The sequence below is a fragment of the Tenrec ecaudatus genome, chromosome 8, assembly GCF_050624435.1.
Source record: "Tenrec ecaudatus isolate mTenEca1 chromosome 8, mTenEca1.hap1, whole genome shotgun sequence".
NCBI classification, from domain to species: Eukaryota; Metazoa; Chordata; class Mammalia; order Afrosoricida; family Tenrecidae; genus Tenrec; species Tenrec ecaudatus.
Genome location: NC_134537.1, coordinates 103,230,491 through 103,253,400, shown reverse-complemented (window position 1 = coordinate 103,253,400; position 22,910 = coordinate 103,230,491). Strand labels below are relative to the sequence as shown.

General features: G+C 38.9%; 1 pseudogene; it reads left to right on the top strand.

The window, feature by feature from the left end:
- The first annotated feature begins 21,528 nt into the window (after positions 1-21,528).
- LOC142455500 (elongin-C pseudogene) lies at positions 21,529-21,891 on the top strand (annotated as a pseudogene).
- Positions 21,892-22,910: the final 1,019 nt, after the last annotated feature.

The following is a 22,910-nucleotide window of genomic DNA, read 5'->3' as shown; positions in this document are numbered from 1 at the left end:
TCTCTATGATCAGTGAATGACTATAGAGAAGTCTCTAATGAATACACTTGCTTTATTCTCTCTCCTAAGCAAACGCCATCTAAACTAACTACCATTGACTCGATTCCAACTCATTGTAACCTATAAGACAGAGTAGAACTGCTTCCTGGAGCTCCTGAGAATTTAAATGGTTATGCATTCCATCTCTGCTGACCATGCCCTTACCAGCTCAATACAGAGCCCATTAAAGCAGTCTCCTTTAGGGTGTCTTCAAAAGAATGGACTAATCCAAACAGTGATTTCTGAAGGGATCAACTGGGTCAATTTAGTTCAAGGATGAGATCAGCTCAGAATGTTATGGTGACTTATAAGGATATTCTAAAGGGTAATACATTTTTCAAAGGACAAAATATGTTCATGGGGACTTAATATGAAGAAATTCTAAGAAAACTGAAAATTGGATTGGGAGAAAAAGGACAGGAAAGTTGTACAAAGGATTCCTCACCCCACCCCACCCCATCATGGTAGTACCCCTGATCTTTCTTCTAGATAGCAAGGGTTGTCATATGATAATTTTGTTGGGAAACCTTATCACGTCAACCCTTTTGTTTGGTTGCAGTTGCTCCCCAAACGTAAATAATATTTAAAGAAACATTACTTGATATCCAAAGGATGCCAACCTGATATTCCTACATGAATTCTACATAAGGAAGAGCTCAGAATTATTTGATGAAAGACTTAGGGGGAAAGATCATCTTCAGAAATGTGTAGATCTAGATGGAAGAGAGGAAAATATAATGAGGAACCATAGAATCCCATTTTGATACTTTTGTTCAATAGAGATTTGTATGACTTTGTAGCAATACTTTGTAAAAGACTTTTTATTGTGAAGTAGGTAAAAGATTAAAGAGTAGGTCAGTTTTCCATTCAACAATTTATATATATATATTAAAATCTTACTGCAATCCCCACAATGTAACATCACTTACACCACTTCCTCCCTATTCTTTCCCCTATTTTCATTTCTTTTTCTTTCCAAATTTTTTGAAATCGAAGAAATGCTAACCTCACGAATGTCACTGTTTCCCTTACAGGGCTAATCTGCATGAGAAAGCTGGACATTGCATAAGGATGGCCAAAGAAGAAGTGATGCATTTGAACTTTGGTGCTGGTGAAGAGTACTGAAAGCACCATGGACTGACAACATCACAAGCAGACCTGTCTGGAAATAAGTACGCCAGCATGCTGCTTAGAAGCACATTTTAGACATGCTACCAGAAGAGGCCCATCCTGGGAAAAGAGCATTTGCCTGGTAAAGTAGCAGGGTAACAACACAGAGGAAGTCCCTAGACAGGTGGATTGACACAGTTACTACAACATGAGCTCACACACAGAAACAATTGTGAGGGTGGCACAGAACCAGATGGTATTTCATGCTGGTCTACACAGGGTCACTATGTGTCAATTGCCCCTCACAACAACAACATTATTTGGCTGAAAAATGAGTCATGGGGGTGAATTTGTTTCTAGATTTGAAAGATGATAGAGGTCCGTAGTCTCGAGGGTTCCACTAGTGTCTGTGCAGTAAGACCGATCTGTTTATTTTGTTCATCATTTTATTGGGGGTTCTTACAGCTCATCACAATCCATCCATCCATCCATTATGTCAAGCACATTTTTATATATGTTGCCATCATCATTTTCAAAACATTTTCTTTCTACTTGAGTTCTTGGTAATCAGCTCATCTCCCCCACCCCCAATCCCTCCCTCATAAACCCTTGATAATTTATAATTATTTTTTCATACACTGACCCATCGGTCACCCACTTTTCCATTGTCCATCTCCCTGGGAGGAGGTTATATGTTGATCCTTGTGACAGGTTCGTCCTTTCTCCCTCCCTCGCCCAGCTTCCTTCCACTCTACAGACATTGCTGCTCACAGTCTTGGTCCTGAGGGGTTCATCTGTCCTGATTCCCTGTGTTTCCTGTTCCTATCTGTACCAGTGTACATGCTCTGGTCTAGCCAGATTTGTAACATAGAATTGGGGTTATTGATAGTGTGTGGGGGGAAGCATTAAAGAACTAGAGGAAAGTTGTTTCATCAGGATGGAAACAAAGAATGTTTCATCGGGACACTGCTGCACTCTGACTGGCTTGTCTCATCTTGTGACCTTTCTGTGAGGGGATGTTCAAGTGTGTACAGATGGTCTTTGGGTCTCCACTACACCCCTTCCATTCCCACCCCCCCACCCCCATTCACATTGATATAATTTTTTGTTCCATGTCTCTGATGCCTGACACTTCATCTTTTTAATTGTTTTTAATTTTTGTTCAGTTAGGTAGCAAGATAGGGGATTGTTCCTCTCCATGCCTAGGTAGCCCCCACCAAGTTGGAAGCTGATCAAGGCTAAAGGACATGTGCAAATTCAGGCCCTGGAGCCTGGGTGGGTCCCAAACCTGGGTGGGTCCCAAACTAGGCCAGGTGGGCTTAATTCAGCCAATGGGGTCAACCAGCACTTTCAACCACACATCCCAGCAGAAGGCTCTAAAAAGGCTGTAACCTGAGAAGCACCTCTGTGGTTCCCAGCAGCCAGGCCAAGGTCCCTCTCATTCTGGCCTCAAGCCACCATGTGGGTACGCAGTGCCATGAGGATGCTTGTGTTCAGTCACTGTAATGCTCAACACTTCTCTTCTTTATAAAAACCTACTTGGATCACAAAATAGGCTTCAGCGTGAATTCTTTCTTTTGTGAAGCCAGGGACCAGGGCATTTCCCATCTGAGGAATCTATACTTCCTTATCTCCTTTCACTCTATCCAGGATCTACTAGTGTGATTTTTTTTTAGGGCAGACCATAGTCCTAGCTGGATGCCGTCTAGTTCTGCTGGTCTCAGGACTGTGGTCACTGATGTTTCCATGGTTCATTTGCCCATTGCACAAATTATTTCCATGAGTCTTTTGTTTTTTCATTCCTCTAGCCTGGAAGAGATCAATATTTTCACCTTACGTGACCACTCATGGGTATTTAAAGCCTCAAATGCTACTCACCCAAAATATGTAGAATATTGGCTTTGCAGACTGTGGTATGTAACAATAAAATTTTATTTACCTTCTTAGAAGATTGTTGAACATTCTCATGTGCCTTCATTAGTTTCCTTAGGACCAAAAACAAAATTCTTAACGTGTGTCTGTTATGCGGTAAAAAATAATAATTGCTTAATCATTTCCTGTTCCCCCAATAAATCAGTATAAGCAAATCCTCATTCAGAAATGCATTTTTGTCTCATAAGAAGACTCTTAATCCTTCAAAAACTCAAAGATAAACAAACAAATGAAAGGTTTTGACTGGATACTATATATACCAATACAATGCAGCCATTGAAACCTTGTGTTTTGATTGTTTTTACCAATACCCTTATATAATGCCTATCATTAATTTGCAATATGAAAAACTGAGTAAATGCATTCTTAACCCTTACTCATACTTAGCACATGTGAGACACAGACCAGAAAGCAGTAGCTTGTCTGTTATAAACGCTCTGAGTGCCCTGGCAATTGGCCCATTTCAATTGTTAAATCGGGCATAGCTTGTGGGTTCATCTGCCCAATTGCCTCAGTGTCATAAAGCCAATAAGAGGGGATGAAGCTTGAAGGTGAACAAACGGCCATCTAGCTCAGAAGCAAAAAAGCCCACATGGAAGAAGCACACCAGCCAGTGCAATCACGAGGTGCCAAGGGACCAGGTATAAGGCATTATGCAAAAAAAAAACCCCGATATGTGTGTGTATGTATGTGTATATATGTGTATATGTATATGTATATACATACCATATTAAATGAAGGGGGAAGTGCAGAGTGGAGACCCAAGGCCCAAGTGTCGGCCAATGGAGATCCCCTCATAGAGGGGCTTAGGAGAGGAGATGGGTTAATTAGGGTGCGAGGTAGTACCGATGAAGAACACAGCTTTCCCCCAGATCCTGGATGCTTCCTCCCCCCAACTACCATGACCCGAATTCTACCTTGCAGGCCTGGATAGGACAGAGGCTGTACACTGGTACATATGAGGGCTGGAGGTACAGGGAATCCAGGGTGGATGATACCTTCAGGACCAAGGGTGTGAGGGACGATGCTGGGAGAGTGGAGGGTGAGTGGGTTGGAAAGGGGGAACTGATTACAAGGATCCACATGTGACCTCTTCCCTGGGAGAGGGACAGCAGAGAAGGGGGGAAGGGAGACTCTGGATAGGGCAAGATATGACAAAATAATGATGTATAAATTACCAAGGGCACATGAGGGAGGGGGAAAAAGGGAGGGAGGGGAAAAAAAAAGAGGACCTGATGCAAGGGGCTTAAGTGGAGAGCAAATGCCTTGAGAATGATTGGGGCAGGGAATGTATGGATGTGCTTTATACAATTGATGTATGTATGTGTATGGATGGTGATAAGAGTTGTATGAGTCCCTAATAAAATGTAAAAAAGAAAAGAGGAGAAAAAATGATTAGGGCAAAGACTGTACAGATGTGCTTTATACAATTGATGTATGTATATGTATGAACTGTGATAAGATACCTCATACACTGTCAAGTAAATCAATCCAATGCATTAAGAAGTTATGCAATATGAGCCCCTTTCTCCCCTCTTACACAATTATAAATTGGATGAGAATTTCAAAGACAACTGGTTTAGAAAGTGCAATATTGACACTGGAAATATTTCAGAATTTCTGATTTGTTAGGATAGGTTTACTTCATAACAGTCTATTGTTCTGTCTTGCTCTGCCACCTCTGTACTCCCCTGGATCTCTAATTTCGCTATATTCCAGTGCATGATTAACCAGAGCCTGTCTTCTCCACAGAAATGTTGCAAGGGTGAGTAAGTGTGAATCTGTCAGAGGCCTTGAGCTCCTTGTGAGTAACGGCCTATTTAAGTGCACAGACATTGTCGAAAGCATCACCACATGGTTGGTAAGAAGGAAACTCTCAAGGAAGCAGACATAGTTGCCAATCATGTCAGACAGATTGCGATATGCTACCCGGGGAGCAGGACACTTACTTAACTAAGAGATGACAGCAGCAAAGAAGCGCCAAAAGGGACTAACTGGCAAACATGGGTTTGAATCAATACTGTGTGGTGGTTGAGAGTTCAGAAAGATGATTAAGGCACACATGCATTCATGTGTTTACTTGTAGTTTCAGGAGATCTTTGAGGTAAATTGACTCAGTTTTTAATAAATACTTTTTTTTGGTGATTTATCTTTAGCAATATTACTCTGACTCAGATTTGTGACAAATGGAGCCAAATCAGTTCTAATTTATATTTATGTTTCTATATGTAAGAGATTCTGAAATCTGCTCTTAATCACAGAGTAGCTAAAGCAAATGGAAGAAATTTCAAATAGCAGCTCAATAAGTTAAAGCAACATATTATAATAAAATTGGCAAAGACATAGAGTTAGAAGCCTAAAAATGAAAAAACACCTGCAATACTTCTTAAACTGAAAAGAAAAAAATGGAAGAAAAAATTTTAAACCCCTATAGGAAAAATATTGAATGATGCAAGAAGCATCATAAGAAGATGGAAAGGTTACACAGAGTCACTGTACCAAGAGAACTTGTCAAAATGATGACATTTCAACAAGTAGAAAATGCTAAAGAACCAATGGTACTGAAGGGAAAAGTTCAAGAAGCATTGAAAGCATTAGCTAAAAACAAGAATCCAGGAAGTGATGGGATATCAGTGGACACGTTCCAGCTAGCTGAAGAAGACTGGAAGCGCTCACTCATCTATGCCAGAAATTTTGGAAGACAGTTAGTTGGCCAACTGCCTGGAAAAGATCCATATTTGTGCCCATTCCAAAGAAAGTGACCCAAAAGAATGCTCAAATCATAGAACACTATCCTTGATATCACATGCCAGTAGCATTCTGCTGAGGCTCTTCCAATAACAATTGAAACTGTAAATTGACAGGAAGCTGCCAGAAGACATGGAACAAGGGAAATTATTGTTGCTGTCCTATGGAACTTGGCTCAAGCAGAGAATACCAGAGAGATGCTTGTGTGCGTGTTACTGACTATACCAAGGCACCATTCGGTGTGGGTCATAACGGACTACTGATAGCCTTGAGAAGAATACTTCATTGTGCTCCTTGGGACTTGTACATGGATCAAGAGGTAGTTGGGTGAACAGAACAAGGACACACTGCATGATCTAACGTCTGGAAACGTGTGCCACAGGGTTGTATCCTATCACCATTCTTGTTTAATCTGTATGCTGAGCAAATATTCAGATAAGTTGTCATATATGGAGAAGAATGTGGCATCAGAATTAGAGGAAGGTTTATAAGCAACCTGTGATATATGAATTACACAACCTGACTTCCTGAAAGTGAGAAAATGTTGAAGCTGTCAAGCGTATGTTCTTGTTGGATCCACAAACAATACTCACAAAAGCAGCAGTAAGGAGATCAAAAAACAAGTTATTAGGTAAATCTGCTGCACAAAACCTTTTAAAAAATAGTTTTATTGGCACTTCATCCACATATTATATAATTCAATAGTACAATCATATCAAGAAGAGTTGTACAATCATTACCACAATTTTAGAAAATTTTCTTCTTCCTGTACCTAATGTAATAACAAGTGTAATTATTTTTATAATTGTGGAAAAATATACACAACAAAGCATTTTCCAATCCAACAGTTTCTGCATGTATAATCCAGAGTCATTGATTATATTGTTCATGTTATGCAACTATTATTACTATCCTTTTCAACATGATTCCACCACCATTCACACAAATGCAACCCCCCAACCAAAACGCTTCCTCTTTCACCCATGGTAACCACTGGTCAACTATGGTTTCTTTATGTTTTATTTTTAGTAGTTTTCATGATATAGAATTCATATGACATACACTTTGAGAGTTAAGTTGCTCTTAAAAACAATTGTACATACATCATCTTAATCAGCTGTAGTGCTCCATCCTCCCATAAGATGCCTTTGGAGTACTGAAAACCAAGGATGTTACTTTAAAGATTAAGATGCATCTGACCAAAGCCATGATATTTTCAATTTCTTCATGAAAAATTTGGACATTAAATAGAGAAAAATCAATGCACTTGAATTGTGGTGCTAGAGAATATTGAAATGCCATGAACTTCTAAGAGGACAAACCAATTTGTCTTGGAAAAAGTAAGACCAGAGTATTCTTATAGGTAAGGATGGCAAGACTTCATATTTTATATACTGCGTATATGTGGTCCAGAAAGACCAGTCCCTGGAGATGGGCATAATCTTTGATAAAGTGGAGGAGCAGTGAAAAAGAGGAAGGCACTCAATGCGATGCATCAAAATAGTGGCTTCAACAGTGGGCCAACTGTTGAATGGCACAGAATCGGACAATGTTTTATTCATAGTGCATAATGTCGCTGTGGGTCAGAACCGACTCAATGACGCCTACTAACAACAACAACAACAACAACAACATGTTTCCATTTACTTTGCACCCACACACAGAGGATAAGTAAAATGTATTGATACACAATCAGAGACTCCTTAACAGACAAAAGTATAAAAGCGTAAAACTATTGTTTCTCTACATATCCTCCATTTCTATCTACATTTCATTTCTCTTCACCTATCCCCCAAATGATTTATTCCACATCATAATGTCAGCTTTGTCATCCTCAAGGTAGCCAAGTCATATTCCTTTGAAATGTTCTTGAGTGTGGAAAATACAAAGACATGTGGAAAGGCAAGTTCTAGTTACAGGGTGAATGGACAGTTACAGGGTGGATGGACAGTTACAGGGTGGATGGACTAAGGTTCCCAACCCAATTCTCATAAGACAATCCTTGCGACCCTCGAAGAACAAGCAGGTACAGTATCACAACAGAAAAAAAACAATCTGACCTTTATCTCATCATTACAGGTCCCAATTTTCTTCAAATATTTCCATAACTCTTTCAGATCATCCTGTGTTCCTTAAGAACATTTATCAAGATTACCCCCTTCAGAATCCCAATAAACAGTCACTAAAAACCCTCTGAGATGGCTTCTCTACAAGGAGCCTCTCTGGTGCTGTTGCTGATTGTTCACCAAAGGTTGTTGGTTTGAGTCCACCAGAGTAGAAAGATGAGGCGTTCTAGTACTGTAAAGGTTTACAGCCTCGAAAGCCCAAAAGGCCTGTTATACTGTATCCAACAGTGTCACTGTGAGTTGAGATTGATTTGATTGGGAGTAGTTTGGAGTTTCTGAGTTCTCAGCCTTGAATTGAACTAATGCAACACTCTGCATGCCTTCCATCTTCTCTTGATGCTTTCTGCATAATTCAATATTTTGCCCACAGACTCTTGCAATATGAAACTTGAGGCTTGAATTATTTTTTTTCAGTTCTTTCAATTGAAAATATGCTGAGTGTGTTTTTTTTTGGTCTTCTAACTTTAGGTTATTGCCCTTTTATTATAATACTTTGCCTTCTTGAACTAGCCTTTGAAATCTTCCAATTCTTTGTCTTCATCATTTCTTCCATTTTTTCTTAGCTACTCTATGATTAAGAGCAAGTTTCAGAGTCTCTCCTGACATCCACTTTTTTCTTTTCTTTTTTTTCCCTGTTGTTTTAAGGACGTTTGGTTGCTTTCATATGTGATGTCGTTGATATCATTGCAGAACTTATCAGGTCTCTGCCATGAGTGTTCAATGAATCAAATATATTCTTGCGATGCTCTTGAAATTCAGGTGGAATATACTGAAGCTCATGTTTTGGCTCTTGGGACGTATTTTAATTTCCTTCAACTTCAACTTCACCTTACATTTGACCAATTGATGATCTTTTCTACAGTCAGCCGCTAGCTGGATTTTAGCTGCTGATATTGAGCTTCTTCATTATCACTTCCCATAAATGTAGTCGATTTGATGTCCATGTAGTCAATATGGAGAAGTCATGTTTATAGTCATCTTTTGTGTTATTGAAGAAAGGTGTTTGTTATGAATAAGCTGTTGAGTTAGCAAAATTCTATCATGTGATCTCCAGTTTCCTTTCTATCATCCAGTCTATATTTTCCAACTACTGTTCCTTCCTCTTTGCTTCCAACTTTTGCATTCTGATCTCTAATAATGCATCTTGCATCTCGATTACACGTTTGATCAATCTCCATCTACAATCATTGGTCGAATTCTTCCTTGTATTCATCACTAGCTCTTTGGTTGGTACATACATTTGAATGACTATTATATTGACTGGATCTTCTTGATGGTGGACAGATTTAATCCTATCACAGTCAGCATTGGCCTTCATGACTGACTTTGCAATACTTTTTTGACAATAACTGCCACACCATTCCTCTTGATTGTGCTATTCCCAGAATATTGAATCATATAATTTTCTGATTCAAATTGGCCCATACCAGTATACTGCAAGTCACTACTCTCTAGGATATCTATCTTCATGTGTTCCATTTCCAATTTTCCAAGATTCATCCTTTGCACATTGTTCCTGAGTTCCAATCATTTGCAGATTTTTGCAACTATTTATCCTTACTGGAGTTGTGCCCATCAGCAAATGTAGATCTAGAAGGCTCCACTTTCACAGGATTAACCTGACTCCTGTCCCCATGGTCAGCACCACCTTGAGAAATCAGCGCCTACTCAGTCACATTTGAGTGGCCCCAGGTCCGAGGGGCCCGTCCTTCAGCACTTTGTCTGACCTGGACTCGCTTCCATTTGTTAGGCCTTCGGTATCTGAAACTGTTTCAAAGCCAGGTATAAGGGTTTTAAGTGGCTCCTTTTTCTGAAGTTGGGAGCTGAATCCTTTCTTGTTGTCTGTTGTTAATACGGGTCACCTCTTTGAGTGACCCTGCTGGCATTTGAGAAACAAGTGACATCACTTCCAGCAGCACAACACGGAAGGCAAACTGACAGACCAGGGACAGAGAGCTGTAATTAATTAATTATAAGTGTTCTTTTCACTGTAGTGATTTTACTATTAATGTTGGACTATGATGACTATGTCCCTAGGGAAAAGTCTAAAAGCAGAGAAGATTATCCACATGACAGAAGGAAGTTTAGAAGAGGGAGAAAGCTTCTGGTGGTCAGAGAAGTGAGAAAATGGATCTAACAAATAGAATGTTAGTTTTAGGAGAGTCTGGAGATCCAAAATCAGAACTCTGGCTCCAGGAGAAAGCGTTCTCTAGCTGACCTTGGGGAAGATCCTTTTATCTTCGGCCTGTTTCCTGGTCTTTGGAGAGCCTCATGTTCCTTGATATCTACTTTCCCCAATACCAGCTTATTTGTATATCACGTTAGAGAAAACTAAAACCACAATTATATTAGCCCTGGCTCATTAGCATGACAAAAACAGGCCAGTCCCAATTTGGATCATAGTCAATTATGAAAGGTAGGGTTTGCAACCTGTATTTGGGGAGATGCAATTTCACCCATAACATATCATTATCATCATATTATAATATATTACTATTATTTATGCTTAATTAGGAATGTATTCATTACAACTTTCTTACAATTTTACAGTAGAGAAGATAAATAAACATAGCTCTGCATTTTACATATCAATGTGATATGACAAAAAACACACAACTGAAGTTTTCAACTTGATAAACTGTCTTTAGATTATTTCTTCAATTGTATTAATTCATTTGTGATTACCTTCTATTTTTCAAGCTTCTAACAGGACTTGAAAGTCATGTATACATATCATAGTTTTAAATTAATACATGTAGTGTGGTGAGCAGCCCTAGAAGGGGCAGAACCTTAAAGAATCTCATAATAGAATGGGGTCTGGGGACAAAAGAGGAATTTGATATTTTGTTCATAATTCACAGCTGCTCATGGGTACTACTAAAAAAGGGGGAAGAGATGGCCAGGAAGAAAGGGAGTTTCAGGGGCCAATGAGTGCAGAGTGGCTAGAAAGATGGAGGCTGTAAACTTGCCAGAAGCCATTGTAGAAGGAGAGGCAGATATCAGAGGGACATGATTTGATGATGACACCTGGACGTAAGTTGGGAGATGTGCTTGACAATTAGCAAGAATCATCAGGACTCAATGGAGTTTCCGAAAGGTTTGAACCCGTTCTCATCAGGGGCAATTGAAAGCACAGCTTATCCATGTATTAATAAAATGAAATCTTGCTTTGATCAACTGAAGGAAAGATTATTTACTCCACACAGGCACACACAACAATATCCATTTTCACTTTCTCTTATTCCAGTCCTAATCCTGGAAGGGTCCAGAAAGTAGATGTCTACATATGTAACAAACATGTATGTACGCATTGCACATGTACATGAGAAAAATGGGAGCGGAACATCTTGAGAAGGTCACTGGGTTCACCAATTTAAATTCCTGCTAACAGTTGGGAGCCCTGGTTGGACTGTTAACCACGAAGTTAGCAGTTCTAAACCACCAGCCGTAAGAGTTATAATGTTGACCACTCACATGAGCAGTTCCACCGGGCACTGTAAGGTCACTATAAGTTGCATAAGCTCAATTGTAATGAATTTTTGAAAATCATTTTATTGGGGGCTCATACAGTTCTTATCACAATCCATACATCCATCTATTGTGTCAAGCACATTTGTTGCCATCATCATTTTCAAAACATTTTATTTCTACTTGAGTCCTTGGTATCAGCTCCTCATTTTCCCCCTCCCTTCCTCATAAATTCTTGATGATTTCTAATTTTTTTCATGTCGTACACTGTCTGATGTCTCCCTTCACCCACTATTCTGTTGTCTGTCCCCCTTGAGGGGGTTATATGTAGATCATTGTGATCAGTTACCCCTCTCTCCCCCAACCTTCCCTTTCACCTCCTGGTATTGCTGCTCTCATAATTGGTTCTGAGGGGTTTATCTGTCCTGGATTCCCTGTGTTTCCAACTCTTATCTGTACCCATGTACATGCTCTGGTCTAGCTGGATTTGTAAGGTAGAATTGGGATCATCATAGAGGTGGGGAGGAAGCATTAAAGAATTAGGGGAAAGTTGTATGTTTTATTGCTACTATACTGTCCCCTGACTGGCTTGTCTCTTCCTGTGACCCTTCTGTGAGTGGATGTCCAGTTGTCTACAGATGGGCTTTGGGTCTCCACTCTGTACTACCCCTCTGTCAGGGGAAGCCATCCCTAACACATCATTACGGGTCCAGTAGATGCAATTGTACAGCGATAATAAGTAAAGATCAGAGTAAAGTTATAGAGAGCATGAGAGATAGATGTATTGAAATAAATGGAGTCAGACTCTATTCATGGTAGCATGCTCACCTCAGCCCTGCTTGATGGTCCACGTGGAGGGAGAGAGATCTTTAATGCTAGCCCAGGCTTTTTATATTCTCTGGGGACATGTAAGCCCCCTAATTACAGGTGAGGACATACATCACAGGAAGGGGTTGTGCTATAGGTAATACAGTAATGAGAGGGGGTGGTCTAGGGACATACACGCAATAGGAAGAGGAGGGATTGGGGTATACATGTGACAAGATGGGCGGATCCTAGATTCAAGATGGCAGCCTAGCCTTAGTCATCCTTGGCGGGTTTGACCTCTCTGGGGTCTCCTACAAGGAGACAGACAGCTACTATCCTTATCAGAAGGTAGTGGGCCCTATTTGTTGTGGGATAAACAGTGGTGACTCCTTGCTGTCGATGGATGATAGCTCTCAGGGAGAATAACCCCTGACTTACTTCTGATGACCTCCAAGTGTATGGTCATTCACAAGCAGCTGTTTGGCATATAATTGGGAGAGACAGCTTGGGATAAATCCTTCTGTATCCCACACCCCTCATTCACATCCATATGCTTTTTGTTCTTTTGATTCTTTGATGCCTGATATCTGATCCCATCGACATCTCATGATCACACAGTGTTCTTGCTTTTAGGGAGTACTTCAGTAGGGGCAATTTCAATGAGTTTTGAGAGGGTTTTGGAGGAGAATATTTTCATTTAATTATGAAAATGTTGTTTAGATAGCCAAAATAACTGAAAATTATGAAGTCAGATCTTGTTTTCATGAAGAAAACCTTTCCTCAGGGGGTCCCTGGGTGGTAAAATTGGTTAAGGCACTAGACTAAATCAAAAGGCTGGAAGGTCAACTGCTCCCAAAGTTGCCTTGGAAGAAGACCTGCTAATTTGCTTAGCAAAAACTCAACTCTGGAAAACTCCATGGAGCTACTCTGACACAGATAGGGTCTCTCCCTGAGTCACAAGCCAAGGAGACAGTACTTGGTAGGGGCGGTCATTTTTAAAGAAAGGACACCCGAAAAGCAGAGTTGATAGGATTTAGTGAGTGAACAAAACACGTCCCAAATTTCTCACCCAGTAGTCTTTGTTCAAGTTGTTAATTTAGTAAGACAAAACACACTTTCTTATTAGTGTCAATTAAGTTTTTTTCTGAACCCATGTTTACAATATCAGATTCATATTAGTGAGGTCAAAAACTATAAAGATTTACCATTTAGCAATATGAAACACAAACATGAAGCAAATGAAACTAGTCTATTATCAAATTCTTAATTCTAATTTTGTTTGGTCCATGTAGCTGTTATAACAGTTACAGACCTGTAATCATGTTCAAAGCAGTAGACATTTAAAATAGGGGAGAAAACACATAATTAAATTTCCTTCTGCCTTTTGCCCTTTCCTTTACTCAGTGAACAGGTGAATTAAATATACTAAAGTTTCTCGCCTCCCTGTGAACACAGGTTTGGCTACTCTTAGAAATAATTGCCTCCCTTCTTTTTACATGCATCACTAAACTGAGCAACTGTGAGTTGACATTGGTTGGAAAGGAAATAAACGTCAGGTGCAAAGGTTTATTTATTTTATTCTGAAAGAGCAACGAGATGTCTCTGTTTATATACATAAGACTTTAAGCTTTTCTCTTTTTTTCTCCCCAACCTCACCCCCCGCCCCCAACTATCAAGACTTTAAGCTTTTTAATGGTTATACATGTGTTGGTCTGCTAGCCACAAGTTCAGCAATTGTTAAGCCACCAGCTTCTCTTCAAAATAAAGCGGATGCTTCCTTCTCCGGTAAAGAATTAGGGTCTTGGAAACCCACAGGGGCCGTTTGACCAGCAGTGCATTTGGTTTGAGTTTGGTTACGCAATCCTTTAAAGAGACCATACCTGAGCGACATTTTTGAGATTGTCTTAGCAAATTTGCTTTCAGAATCAAATGTATTAAAATTTATACATGTAAATATATAAATATAGCTGTATCTGTCTATACATGTATATATATACAACAAGGAAACAGATGGACCATGGACATCTACTTAAATCTTCTCTAAGCACAAAAACGTGGGTTTTTCCCCCTAATAATGTGGCACTGTACAATACTCACTTTCCAGATATGATTGCTGAAGACAAAATGGGTACATAAGCAAATATGGTGAAAAAAAGCTGATGGTGTTGGCGATGAAATGATACAGCATCTGGGATCTTAAAGGCTTGTAGTTAAACAAGCAGCCATTTAGCAGGGAAGCAACAAAGCCCACATGGAAGATGCACACCGGCCTGTGTAATCATGAGGTGTTGAGAAAAATAGGTGTCAGAAGTTCAAAAACAAGTAATCAAATTGATGAAAAGGAGTTTGGACAAAGTGGAAATCCAAAATCCACCTGTGAGAGGCAGTCCCTCACAGAAGAGTCACACTGTAGGGATGACAAATCCAGGGTGTAGCAGAGCACTGGTGAAACCCATAACTATCCTAGTTCTTTAATATGTCCTCCCTTATTATTATGATCTTTGTTTTACCTCATTAATCTTGTTAGACTTGCATATGCTCATTTGTATAATTAAAATTGTTAGATGCATGAGAACCAAGATAGATAACCCTTCAGAAACAATAGCGGTGTATAGAAATGGGAGTAATGATTCCCTGAGAATATGGGAGATGGGGTCATCATGAAGGGACAACTGGTAGCAAGGATCAATATATAATCCCACTTCAAGGGAGTGAATAACACAATTGTAAGTGACTGGTTATATGATAAATATTAAAGTAGATATGACAAGTAATAAAATAGAATAAGAACAATAGGGTTCCTGGGGGTAGAGTGGGTAAGGGAGGGAATAAAGTGGAGCTGATATCAAAGAGTTCAAGAAAAAAGAAAATATTTTGAAGCTGATTGTAACAATTGCATATTTATGCTTGATCTTGAATTATGGAATGTTATAACATCTGTAAAAGCTCCCAATAAAATGATTAATGAAAAAGGAAACAATGTATTGTATCTTCCCAGACCAAGTGAACATGCCTGTCACCATTATTCTTTGAGGTTTAAAGTACAATTGGGCTGCACCTAAGAGTGACCCTTCAGTCCCACAAAGAAAAGCTCACCAACATTATCAGAAGCATTGCTCACCAAGGGCTGCTTCTCTGCTTCGCTGTGGGTGCTATGAAAGTATTCTACTGACTCTAGGTAAAATCCATGTGAATTTCAATTCATGCAAATTTGACCTAAATGTTTTCCTTCTGAAAAGAGAGAGGTAGAGCGAGAGAGAGAGAGAGAGAGAGAGAAAGAAAGAAAAAGAAGAAGAAGAAGAAGAGGAGGAGGAGGAGGAAGAGGAAGAGGAGGAAGAGAAGGAAGGAAGGATGGAAGGATTATACAAGACGGTTTTACCCAGGGTGTCCTTGGTAAAATTAAATAAAAGCATTTTAAAAATCCATCAGACATGTACTCTCCCTCTGTTTCATGTAGAACAGGAAGTGTTACAAAGAGGTGAGTTCGCTGTTGAAAAGAGAAGAATGATAAGCAAGAGGAAACAGGCTTAATTACTGTTCCCACTAAGATTCAGCAGAGATCAAAGGAATTATTCAGTTCCAAGTATGGGACTGAACATATTGATATTTGGGCATACATGCTAGAAAAGAATGAGCATTGTGTGGGAAGAGGATTAATTTTTATTTTTAATGCTGTCAGAATTGGATCCTGGGATCACCGTAAAGGAGACGTTAATGGACAAGCTGGTAAAACTTGCCAGTCTCTGAAGTTTGGCTAATGCATCCAGGCTGGCTTCTCCTTTGTTTTGACCCATGCTTCACAGCAGTGTAAGATGACAGCACGAGGGGACCTGGAAACTGGGTGAAGGGCGAATATGACGGGGCTTCCAGAAGCTGTGTAAAAGTGTAATTAAAAGACAATAACAAATTCCATGGATTTTTTGTAGCCTTCTCATTATGAACTCTGCATTATTTTTGCAACCTTTCTATACATTTAAAACTATCACAAATAAGACATTTATTCCTAATGATTCCAAATAAAAATGTTACTTACAAAATAAGAGCTATACAGTCTCTTTAAGTGTTGATGCTTGAAATCCTTTTGAAGATGCATCTGGCAAAGGTGAGTCTTAGAGAACTGTTAAACCTTTAAGTGAGTGGTCCGTGCAGCAAATCACTCTCTTTGTTTGAAATGCAACAAATCTATCTCCCTCTAATGCTGTATGTTTTAAAATGACAGTTACAATGGGGAGGCTCCTATTCTTGTAAATGTATAAAACTAGCCTAGTTGTCATTGCATTATTTCAACTCATGGTGAAACATGTGTGTCAGAGTAGAACTATATTTCTGGTCTCCAATGTTGATTTTTTTTTTTTCGTCAAAAGAAGACCACCAAGTCTTTCTTTTGAGGTGCCCCTGGATGTGTGTGAAGTGTGTTAATCATTTGTACCGACCAAGAACTTCAGAAATTATATAAAAAATGAACAAATTAGAAGCAGGATAAGATCATGACAAGAGCAGATGTTCCTATTACTCATTTAGCAGCAAATCTACTGACAACCGAGTTTAGCGGAGGTGTTGGAGAGGTAGGGTGGGTCTGGAAGGAGAGGAGAGGAGAGGCGGACTCTGAACAGAAAGCTGGAGGTCCTATCCAGGAACACTGGGAGTTCTAGACCAGCCCAGTCATTTGTGGATAGGGTTTTGCTGACACTCTGATTGCTTTTTTAAAATAGTGACATAGGTTATGGAAGTTTTCAGGCCATGCAGCAAAGAGAAGGTCAAGAGGGGCACATGACACTGTGTGAGCGTACTGTTGAATCTTGCTTAGATCCATAGTGGACAGACACTAGGAAAGGAAGGAGTTATGAGGACAGTAAAGCGAGGGACATACTTAATTCTCATAGAGACAATAGATATGAATTTTCCCATAGGAAGATATCATGGGAATGTCTGCAGCAGGGCTCCAATAGGGAAAGCTACAGAGAGCCTCACACTCTTGCCACAGGAAAATCAAGCCCCACTTTGTATGACAGTGTCTGAATAAGTACTTCACTGCCTATGTGTGAATAATCATAGAGAACAAGCCCACAGACAGAACTCCTGAGCCAGCACGGTAAAGAGTGCCATCCAGGAAGGAAGCTCACTGTTGTTAGGTCATTTGGATACATAGCAAACTTACCTGACGTGAGGGAGTTTCACAAATGTCTTTGTAGAGGTAGCCTATGGCATTTTTCTCCTTGGAATGAATGGTGGATGCAGGCCATGGCCTTTTGATTGACAGCCAGACATGTGGCCACTGTTTCACTAGGGTGACTAGGTAGCCAAGTATTTCACAACAAAAAGAAGGCAAAGAAAGAAGCAAAATAAAAATGGAAAAGGTACAAAACTGGACCAAGTTCAGGATAAGTTAGTAAAACATAGGGAATTGAGATAGAAAAAAAAGGATCATCCAAGAAAAGGCGAAAGATGATATTTGTCCCGTGGACGTCACAATAATGCAGAGCACTGTTCATCTGAGAGTTTTCAAAAATAAATAAAAAACATCACAAAACAAAAGTAAGGGAATTGGTGGAGCTGAAGAATAAAACAACTGAATTAGATAAAGCAGGAGAGGCACTCAGTGACAGTCTCACAGAAGACAGACTAAGCAAACTAGAAAGCAAAGTAAGTCTCAAGAGAAATAAGAGAAAAGTAAAAAGTAAACCAACTCAAAAGGATGAGTAGGATTCTAATAAGAAATGTCCTATTTATTACTAGAACCTCAGAGAATTATGACAATAATAAAGTCAGAAACACAAATTTTCAACAATAGAGTAATCTAAACTTGAAGAGCGAGCCAAGACTGCAAACACAGGGAACTACACAATTTCTGAGCAAAATGATCATAGAAGCTGGACTGTATGAAGACGAATGTGCCATCCGGATCGGAGGAAGACTAATTAAAGTCTGTAGCATGCAGATGACACAATCTTGCTTGCTAAAACTGAGGCGGACTTGGTGCACTTACTGATGAAAATCAAGGATTGCAACCCTCGATATGGATTACAACTCAATCTAAATAAAATTAAAACCTGCACAGCTGGATCAGTAGGTAACATCATGATAAGCAGAGAAAAGATTGAAGTTGTCAAAGATTTTATCTTGCTTGGATCCATAATCAATGCTCATGGAAGCAACAGTCAAGAAATCAAAGGACACATTGCAGTGGGTAAATCTGCTGTGTATTAAAGTGTTGAAAAGCAAGGCCACTGAGGTAGTTAGTTTATTGTGCCAACTTGACCGATAAACACATGTGGGGTTAATTGAAAGGTGGAGGGATAAATAGCTCGGTGAGTTTCGCCTTTCAAGTTCTCTGATCTCTTGCTTTCTGATGGTAGGACTAGGGTGCAGTTGCCTTAGCCAATTTCCTGCTTCAGCTGGAAAGGCTCTACTTCCTGCAAGACATCCCTGAGGAAAAGCCACATGGATCTACCCTGAAGCTGGATGCTGGAGCACCTCTGTAGAGACCCAGGCCAGCGCTGAGATATGTACACACTCACTGACTCTGCTTTCCTCCTGCAGTAGGCATCATTGCTCCTATTTAGTGAGACGGAGGAGGACTTTGTGGATTGGCGTTGGACATATGGATTAATGGGTTAATGTTGAATTTGTGGGCTTGGGCAGCATGGGGTTGGGATGCTTTCTTGATGCACGCTTAACCTTTATACAAAACTTTCTCTTATACACGAGTTTCTGTGGATTTGTTTCATTAAAGTACCCCGACTAACACAGCTATTTTAAGGATGAAGGTGCATCTGACCCAAACCATAGTATTCTCAATTGCCTCATATGTATGTGCCAGTTGGACACTGAAAAAGGGAGACCAAAAAGAGAATCAATGCATTTGAATTATGGTGCTGGCAAAGAATTTTGAAAGTACAGTGTACTGTCAAAGAACAAAAAAAAAATCTGTCTTGGAAAAAGTATATCCAGAATGCTCCTTAGAGGCAAGCATGACAAGACTTGATCTCTTATCCTTTGCATATGTTGTCAGAAGAGACTGGTCCCTGGAGAAGGACATCAGGAAAAACAGAGTCAGGAAAAAGGAGGAAGGATTTCAACAAGATGGACTGACACAGTGGCTGCAACAATAAGCTTAAATGGTTCTTATGAACTATTGTGAGGATGTTTCTTTCTGTTGTACAGAGGGTTGAGTCAGAAGCTACTCAAAGGCACCTAACAGCAATGACAACTTCAAAGAGAAGAGACACAAAGAGATCAATTCCATGACACATACTAATAAAACACTCCTAAACAAAAAACAAGGAGATAATTCTGAAAGCAGCAAAATAAAGGAGCAATATAATATACCAAGAATTATGCCTAAAAATCCATGTGGATCTTTCTCCATAACTCTAAAAAAAAGAACAAAATCACACGAATAAAATATTGAACAAAACAAAAATGCCAATCAAGAGTGAAAAGGTGCAATTTAACAGCAAAGAGAAAAATCAAGTAATTTCCAAACAAATAGACCAGCTTTGCAAGAATTACTCAATGACATATTCCAAATGGAAAGGAAAGAGCTTCAAAGCATTAAAAGTTTACAAAGTTAACTCATTTAATAGAGGTTTTATTATTCGTATGAATGAGGGCACACCAATAAGAACCGTTGACTGAGAAGCATTTGAGGAACAGGTTTACTGTGCTAAGGTTGCTCATATGTTAAAGGGTGGAAGAACTGTGATTTAAACTGTTGTTCATATGTTAAATGCTGTTGTAATTATATGCATGTAGTGTCATATATGTGATACCGATTGAAAATCACACATATACGAATTCAGAAGACAGAGGAAAGATAACAACAAAAAGACACAGCAAAAGAACACTCAATGGTAGGGGACAAAAGAAAGTAAAAGGACATAGAGGAAAGAACAAAGAGGCAAAGGACCTTTATAGAGGTCTAACTACAGGCATGTACATATGTAAATATATTCATACATAATGATAGGGAAATAGATCTATATATATATGTATTTATATGTTAAGTATTAAGGTAGTACATGGACATTGGGTCTCAAGTACCCTCTCAATGCAAGAATACTTTGTTCTAATAACCTGGCATTCCATGATGCTCAGATTCCCAACACGTTCTCTGAAGACAAAATGGGTGTACAGCAAATATGGTGAGGTAAGCTGATGGTATCCAGCTATCAAAAGATATAGCATCTAGGATCTTAAAGGCTTGAATATAAACAGGAAACTGTCTAGCTGAGAAGCAAACGTGTCCACATGGAAGAAGCACACCAGCCTGTGTGATCATAAGGTGTCAATGGGATCAGGTATCAAGCATCAAAGACTCACAACAAAAAATCATATCAATGTGAATGGGGGGGGGGGGCAATTTGTAGACAATTGGATATCCCCTACAGAAGGGTCACGAGGAAGAGATGAGCCAGTCAGGGTGCAGTATAGCACTGAGGAAATATACAACTTTCCTCTAGTTCTTTAATGCTTCCTCACACACACCCTTCCACTATCATGACCCCAATTCTACCTTGAAATACAAGAATGTCCATTATCACCACTCTTATCCAAGATTGTTCTAAAAGTCATAGCTGAAGCAATAAGGTAAGATAGAGAAATAAAGCTATTCAAAACTGAAAGAAAGGAGTAAAAGTCTACTTGCAGATAGCATAATCTAATATATAAAAGATACTAAAGATTTTACAATATAACTGATAGAGATAAACGAAGAATTTAACCATGCTAAAGTAAAGATCAATTCACAAAAATAAATTAGGTTCCTCTACACTAGAGAAGAGTACTTGAAAAATTAAAATAAATACATAAAATATCAATAACAGTAGCCCTCAAATTGCCAAATATCTAGGAGCTAACCTGCCCAGGAACACAAAATACTTGTACAATGAGAATTATAGAAATTATTCGCAGACACTATAGGAGACTTACAAAAATGGAAAGTCAAAGCATGCTTATGGATTGGATGGCTTAATTCAGTAGAAATTCCAATCTTACATAAACTACACTACAAATTCAATACAAATTTGATACAAATTCCAGCAACATTCTTTTCTCAAATAGAAAAAACAAAACAATTTAAAGTACCTTCATATGGAAAGAAAGGAAATCCCTAATAACCAAAGCAATGTTGAAGAAGAACAAAGCAAAAAGTCTCAAACTTGACAATATCAAAACATAATTTAGGGCACTGGGTACTTCCACCAGATGGTTAGCCAGAAGCAAACTCGGTGCATCCTTCCTCACCTGGAAGCTACTAAAATTCCTGTGGAAGTGAGTAAGATTTCATGAGAGCATAATGGATGGAGAAGAGGAAATTTATGGTGGTTGTGAAGGCCCGGATGCCATGAATGTCAAAGTGATATCTTCTGGTAGTCGTGAATTTATTGTAAAAAGAGAACATGCGCTAACATACGGAACAATAAAAGCTGTGCTGAGTGGCCTAGGTCAGTCTGCCGAGAATGAAAACAATGAGGTCAATTTGAGAGCTAGCAGAAGTCTGCATGCATTTCACCCGCAGGCTTCACGACACTAACAGCTCCACGGAGCTCCCCGAGTTCCTCGCTGCATTGAAATTGCACTGGAACTGCTGAGGGCTGCGCATCTTAGATTGCTAAACAAAATAAATTATAATTACCTGTTAACTGTTTTCAGTAATTAAAACCCACAGTTCCGTTAATATTGTTTTTCATGGAGCATGTTGCCTATATGAAATTGAACTATAGAAAGTTCATTGCAAAGCAGATTATCTCCTGTTTTTTGCATCACAATCAGAGTGGACTTTGCTGCATCAATAAATTAAGGACAATTTGACACACTGAGAAATAAACACCTATGCCCTTTACAGGTGGTTTGGCTTATTGGAGACATCATAAAGTGAATGCTGAAATGTAGGCATAAATGAACATGTTTTACTGGTAAATAATAGGGATACATATTTTTCCTCTTTTTTAAGAAAAATATCTGATTTTAATAGCTGTCATTACCCTTATTGGAAGTTATGCAAATAATTACATTATATATATTTATAACTTCATTAAAATATAGGTTTTTATAACTCCCCCAAACAGAATATTTGGATTTTCTTATGTGCCTTTTGATAAACTGCAGTATTGGTTAAATTTAATTTGTCTTTTTGTTTAATGCTACAATTTAAGAACTTATTTAAAAGCAATTTTAGAAGGTTACTAGGTAGAGCTTTGGGAATAGTAACTTTTTAAGATCTATAGCCAGATGAAAGTAAACTGCATTACTTTGATTTCTTGTGAATTGTGTATTTTTGGCCAATCCAGAGTACTGAACTTCCATTGACTATAAATTTCCTTTTCCATTATTCTTATAAAATACCTTTCTGTGGTTATAACACCTGCAATTATTTACATTATTTTAAAAGGCACACACAAACTTTTTATCTTAAAACTAGGCTTTTCTGAGCTATTCCAGTCTTCCTCCATCCAAATGGAATGTTAAAAAGTATGAAATATGGAGTATGGTAAAAGCACCTCAATGGAGTAACACTTAAATGAACTTCTACAAAAGGAAAAAGGTCTTGAACAATATGATACCAATAATATGTGAGTCTTCTACTGAAATCTGATTCATAAGGATGTCATTCACCTTTATATTAAGAATACAAAACAATGAAAGGACCTGACAGAACATTTCTCTGCTTAATCATGG